This window comes from Orcinus orca, chromosome 10 (assembly GCF_937001465.1).
Source record: "Orcinus orca chromosome 10, mOrcOrc1.1, whole genome shotgun sequence".
Lineage (NCBI taxonomy): Eukaryota > Metazoa > Chordata > Mammalia > Artiodactyla > Delphinidae > Orcinus > Orcinus orca.
This window is the reverse complement of record NC_064568.1, coordinates 90,499,347-90,506,910: the sequence shown is the minus strand read 5'-3', so window position 1 is coordinate 90,506,910 and position 7,564 is coordinate 90,499,347.

The following is a 7,564-nucleotide window of genomic DNA, read 5'->3' as shown; positions in this document are numbered from 1 at the left end:
TTATAAAGAGAATTCCCATTGGAGAAGTTAATTTGATAGTTTAGATGTCATATATGGAATATGGTGTACGTATTCATAGCAATATAGAACGGCAAAGTCCTACAGCACCGTGTTTCTCTATAGGTATTCCCCTTCCTGAATTAATTCTGATTAACTGTGTGTGGGAAAAATAACTTTGAACTGTTCTCCCAGGAGAAAGTGATAGGTTTACGTGATTTATCCAATAATTCGTATATACTTACGTACTGAAACTAACTAGGATTAGGGGTGTAGTCTGAGACTGTCAACAAGCAGAGTTAATTTAGCCCACATAGAGAAAGAATTCTAAACCCTAACTTCTTCATCCTCAAATAGACAAGCCACAGTCTAGTGTTAAGATTCCAAAAACAAATGAAAGAAAAGTGAAAAAGTTACTTATTGAGTCAAATCTAAGTTGTTAACTGATTATTTCACCTAGTTTGATAGAGTTTTCTTTCACTGATGATTTGGCCTCCCAAATCTGATTTCTCATCAGAATTATCTGGAGAGATTTTTAGAACTACAGATTCCCTGGCACCACTCTTGGAAATTCTGATCCAGTAGGTCCCTGGTAGAGCCCAGGAATCTGAGAAGTGAAAACGTCTTCAACAGTCCTTCATTTAACATAGTAATATAAGTTAATTTTGCATACTCAATTTTGCCGTAGTTCTTTATCAAACATACTTTTGTTTTATTTACTTTTTTTACACACTGTCTAAGTATGCTCTGAATGGAATAGAGTAAAATTTGGCATTATAAGTAAAACTTGTTTAGGTAACTGAATTTTGTGAATGTGGTCATAGGTAAACGTTAATTACCCTGGGGGCCCACTGAAACTACTGAAAACTGAAATCAGGTTTCCAGTTTTGATTTTGCTAAGGACTTTTCCCCCCGGGACTTGCATAATTAGTTATTTTTGTTGTTGTTACAGTTGTTGAAATAACAAATTATACATTTACCACAGCTAAATTGTATTCTGTTGGATTTTACTCACAAATTGTAGAGTTAGTAAATTGTAGAGGTTTTGTTCATTCCCTCTGCTATCCATTGAATTTGTGAGCTCGCCAGGCTTGTCGTCATCTGAAGACTTGACAAGAATACCTTCTTTGTCCTCATGCAAGTTTTTAATTAAAAAATGTGGAACAGAACAGAGTGGAGAAAAGCATCCAATGGGCATGTCTCTAGAAATCTTTATCTAGAGCCATATCAAATCTTTAGCCAGCACTCTTTGGAACCTAACATTCTACTAGATAATCTACCTTGGAGCTAGTGGATAGCTTGCCCTTGGAGAGCTCTTGCTCCATCCTACTAGTAATTATCTTTGCAAATAATTGTTTTAATATTCAAATCTAGAATCTGATCTAAGATTTCAGTCACAAAGGGCATGCTCTTTCCAGGATTGATGCTAACTGTCCTTAGTTCAACCATACTTTCACAGATAGTCCGTCCAGCTCTTTTGAGAGTTGAATTGAGTAAAGATACAGATTCTTGCCATGCCGCAGTGTTTTCCCTTTGTGTGAAATTGTCACACCTATCCAGAGATCAGACTTCAAACCTTGACCAGTCAGTGCCGTTCTCCATCAGTTGAACTGGAATCCATCCCTACAAACAAGACTCAAGGAACATGTGTGTCTTGTTCCACTGCCAATCTCAGTCAATGAACAGATGCTAAGAAAGTATCCCAGGTTTATTCAATTTCACCTCTCACCACAATGAACTCTCATCATTCCATCCATTTTTGTTGATTATTGCTCAATATTTCTATTACACAAACACACAATATTTGCAAATTTTTCATTATCCTCCATAGAACAACACTAATGTATGAAAGGAAATTAAAATATACAGAGGCTGTTGGTTTGCTCAATGACAGAAACTTTTTTTTTTAAGCCTCTGATTTAGAACCAGACATTTAGCTTGCTGGCCAGATTTGGCCCACAGTCCATTTTTGTAAGCTTCATGAGCTAAGAATAGTTTTCAGATAGCTCTTATATATGAAAACTATAATAATTCAGATAATTCTGATTTTTATGTTTTTTTCTTAACCTACAAAGCCTAAATAGTTACTATTTAGTAAATAGTTCTGATTTTTTTTCTTACACAATAATTCTGATTTTTTTTCTTAGCCTGCAAAGTCTAAATATTTACTACTTAGCCTTTTATAGAAAAAGTTTGCCGCTGCTGATTTAGAATAGCCAAACTGATCATGAAACTCTCACAAATGCACTGAAGTTTATTGATAACTTAAATTTTACCTTTAAAAAAAAAGTACTGCATCTCGAGTTGAGTGTCCTGTGAGGAGCTTCAGTGCACCCCCCGAGCTGAGGTTTCAGCTCAGCCATTTCACGAGGAACTCTGGTCTGAAGGGCCGGGGGCAAGGCCTCTGCACGGGGCCTGCTATAAGGAAGTGAAACAGACTAAACACAAACGGAAAAAAGGCAGATGGGCTAGGCCTGAAGTGAGATTGCCAGATTTATGTCCTTTCCAGATGAAATGTGGATCCTCTAGCAATAGGAAGTGTGAAGAGAGAGGACCTTCCAGATGGCAGAGGAGTAAGACATGGAGATCACCTTCCTCTCCAAAAGTACATCAGAAATACATCTACATATGGAACAACTCCTACAGAACACCCGCTGAACACTGGCAGAAGACCTCAGAGCTCCCAAAAGCTGTGTAGCAGACTGGGTCTTGGTGCTCTGGCCGACTGTCAGGCCTGAGCCTCTGAGGTGGGAGAGCTGAGTTCAGGACATTGGTCCAACAGAGACCTCCTGTCCCCACGTAATATCAATCAGCAAGAGCTATCCCAGAGATCTTCATCTCAATGCAAAGAGCCAGCTCCACTCAATGACCAGCAAGCTCCAGTGCTGGACACCCCATGCCAAACAACTAGCAAGACAGGAACACAACCCCACCCATTAGCAGAGAGGCTGCCTAAAATCATAATAAGTCCACAGACACGCCAAAACACACCACTGGATGCAGTCCTGCCCACCAGAAAGACAAGATCCAGCCTCATCCACCAGAACACAGGCACCAGTCCCCTGCACCAGGAAGCCTACACAACCCACTGAACCAACCTTACCCACTGGGGGCAGACACCAAACACAATGGGAACAATGAGCCTGCAGTCTGCGAAAAGAAGACCCCAACACAGTAAGTTAAGCAAAATGAGAAGACAGAGAAATATGCAGCAGATGAAGGAGCAAAGTAAAAACCCATCAGACCAAACCAATGAAGAGGAAATAGGCAGTCTTCCTGAAAAAGAATTCAGAGTAATGATAATAAAGATGATCCAAAATCTTGGAAATAGAATGGAGAAAATACAAGAAACGTTTAACAAGGGCCTAGAAGAACTAAAGAGCAAACAAACAATGATGAACAACACAATAAAATTAAAAATTCTCTAGAAGGAATCAATAGCAGAATAACTGAGGCAGAAGAATGGATAAATGACCTGGAAGATAAAATAGTGGAAATAACTACTGCAGAGCAGAATAAAGAAAAAAGAATGAAGAGAATTGAGGACAGTCTCAGAGACCACTGGGACAACATTAAACATACCAACATTCGAATTATAGGGGTCCCAGAAGAAGAAGAGAAAAACAAAGAGACTGAGTAAATATTTGAAGAGATTACAGTTGAAAACTTCCCTAATATGGGAAATGAAACAGTCAATCAAGTCCAGGAAGCACAGAGAGTCCCATACGGGATAAATCCAAGGAGAAACATGCCAAGACACATATTAATCAAACTATCAAAAATTAAATACAAAGAAAAAATATTAAAAGCAGCAAGGGAAAAGCAACAAATAACATACAAGGGAATCCCCATAAGGTTAAGAGCTGATCTTTCAGCAGAAACTCTGCAAGCCAGAAGGGACTGGCAGGACATATTTAAAGTGATGAAAGAGAAAAACCTACAACCAAGATTACTCTACCCAGCAAGGATCTCATTCAGATTTGATGGAGAAATTAAAACCTTTACAGGCAAGCAAAACTAAGAGAATTCAGCATCACCAAACCAGCTTTACAACAAATGCTAAAGGAATTTACCTAAGGAGGAAATGCAAGGGAAGGAAAAGGCCTAAAATAACAAACCCAAAACAATTAAGAAAATGGTAATAGGAGCATACATATTGATAATTACCTTAAATGTAAATGAATTACAACCCAGAAAACCTTCACTACTGGACATATACCCTGAGAAAACCATAATTCAAAAAGAGTCATGTACCAAAATGTTCATTGCAGCTCTATTTACAATAGCCAGGACATGGAAACAACCGAAGTGTTCATCAACAGATGAATGGGAGGGAGATGCAAGAGGGAAGAGACATGGGGACATATGTATATGTATAACTGATTCACTTTGTTATAAAGCAGAAACTAACACACCATTGTAAAGCAATTATACTCCAATAAAGATGTTAAAAAAAAAAGGCTCAGAAAAATAATGTAAACAGATTAAATGCTCCAACCAAAAGACATAGACTGGCTGAATGGATACAGCAAGACCTGTACATACGCTGTCTACAAGAGACCCACTTCAGACCTAGGGACACATACAGACTGAAAGTGAGGGGATGGAAAAAGATATTCCATGCAAATGGAAATCAAAAGAAAGCTGGAGTAGCAATTCTCATATCAGACAAAATAGACTTTAAAATAAAGACTATTACAAGAGACAAAGAAGGACACTACATAATGATCAAGGGATCAATCCAAGAAGATATAACAATTGTAAATATTTATGCACCCAACATAGAAGCACCTCAATGCATAAGGCAAATACTAACGGACATAAAAGGGGAAATGGACAGGAACACAATCATAGTAGGTGACTTTAACACCTCACTTTCATCCATGGACAGATCATCCAGAATGGAAATAAATAAGGAAGCACAAGCTTTAAATGATACATTAAACAAGATGGACTTAATTGATATTTATAGGACATTCCATCCAAAAACAACAGAATACACTTTCTTCTCAAGTGTTCATGGAACATTCTCCAGGATAGATCATATCTTGGGTCACAAATCAAGCCTTGGTAAATTTAAGAAAATTGAAATCATATCAAGTATCTTTTCTGACCACAACGCTATGAGACTAGATATCAATTAGAGGAAAAAAACTGTGAAAATACAAACACATGGAGGCTAAACAATATACTACTAAATAACCAAGAGATCATGGAAGGAATCAAAAAATACCTAGAAACAAATGACAGTGAAAACACAATGACTCAAAACCTATTAGATGCAGCAAAAGCAGTTCTAAGAGGGAAGTTTATAGCAACACAATCCTACCTCAAGAAGCATCTCAAATAAACAACCTAACCTTACACCTAAAGCAATTACAGGAAGAAGAACAAACAAAAAGAACCAAAGATAGCAGAAGGAAAGAAATCATAAAGATCAGATCAGCAATAAATGTAAAAGAAATGAAGGAAACAATAGTAAAGATAAAAAAATTGATTAGCCAGACTCATCAAGAAAAAAAGGGAGAAGACTCAAATCAATAGAACTAGAAATGAAAAGGGGGAAGTAACAAGTGACACTGCAGAAATACAAAAGATCATGACAGATTACTGCAAACAACTATATGCCAATGAAATGGACAACCTTGAAGAAATGGACAAATTCTTAGAAAAGCACAACCTTCCGAGAGTGAACCAGAAAGAGGTAGAATATATAAACAGACCAATCACAAGCACTGAAATTGAAACTGTGATTAAAAATCTTCCAACAAACAAAAGCCCAGGACCAGATGGCTTCACAGGCAACTGCTATCAAACAATTCGAGAAGAGCTAATATCTATCCTTCTCAAACTCTTCCAAAATATAGCAGAGAGAGGAACTCTCCCAAACTCATTCTACAAGGCCACCATCACCCTGATAGCAAAACCACACAAAGATGTCACAAAAAAAGAAAACTACAGGCCAATACCACTGATGAACATAGATGCAAAAATCCTCAATAAAATACCAGCCAACAGAGTCCAACAGCACATTAAAAGGATCATACACCATGGTCAAGTGGGGTTTATCTCAGGAATGTAAGGATTCTTCAATATATGCAAATCAATCAATGTGATACACCATATTAACAAACTGAAGGATAAAAACCATATGATCATCTCAATAGATGCAGAAAAACCTTTTGACAAAATTCAACACCCATTTATGATAAAAACCCTCCAGAGAGTAGGCATAGAGGGACCTTACCTCAACATAATAAAGGCTATATGTGACAAACCCACAGCCAACATCATTCTCAGTGGTGAAAATTGAAGCCATTTCCTCTAAGATGAGGAACAAGGCAAGGTTGCCCACTCTCACCACTCTTATTCAACATAGTTTTGGAAGTTTTAGCCACAGCAATCAGAGAAGAAAAAGAAATAAAAGGAACCCAAATTGGAAAAGTAGCAAAGCTGTCACTGTTTGCAGATGACATGATACTATACATAGAGAATTCTAAAGATGCTACCAGAAAACTACTAGAGCTAATCAATGAATCTTGGAAAGTAGCAGGGTACAAATTGATGCACAGAAATCTCTTGCATTCCTATACACTAATGGTGAAAAATCTGAAAGAGAAATTAAGGAAACACTCCCATTTACCATTGCAACAAAAAGAATAAAATACTTAGGAATAAAGCTACCTAACAAGACAAAAGACCTGTATGCAGAAAACTATAAGATACTGATGAAAGAAATTAAAGATGATACAAACAGATGGAGAGATATACCATGTTCTTGGATTGGAAGAATCAACATTGTGAAAATGACTATACTACCCAAAGCAATCTACAGATTGAGTGCAAGCCCTATCAAACTACCACTGGCATTTTTCACAGAACCAGAATAAAAAATTTCACAATTTGTATGGAAACACAAATGACCCCAAATAGCTAAAGCAATCTTGAGAAAGAAAAACAGAGCTGAAGGAATCAGGCTCCCTGACTTCAGACTATACTAAAAAGCTACAGTAATCAAGACAGTATGGGGCTTCCCTTTTGGTGCAGTGGTTAAGAATCCGCCTGCCAATGCAGGGGACACGGGTTTGAGCCCTGGTCTGGGAAGATCCCACATGCTGCGGAGCAACTAAGCCCATGCGCCACAACTACTGAGCCCATGTGCCACAACAAATGAAGCCCACGCACCTAGAGCCCAGGCAGCAAGAGAAGCCACTGCAATGCGAAGACCGCACACTGTGACAGAGTAGCCCCCGCTCGCTGCAACTAGAGAAAGCCCGCAGACAGCACCGAAGACCCAACACAGCCAAAAATAAATTAAAAAAAAAAAGAAAAGAAAAGAAAACAGTATGGTATGGCACAAAAACAGAAATATAGATCAGTGGAACAGGGTAGAAAGCCCAGAGATAAACCCATGCACATATGGTCACCTTATCTTTGATAAAGGAAGCAAGAACATACAGTGGAGAAAAGACAGCCTCTTGGGGGCTTCCCTGGTGGCGCAGTTGTTGTGGGTCCACCTGCCGATGCAGGGGACACAGGTTCATGTCCCGGTCCAGGAGGATCCCAC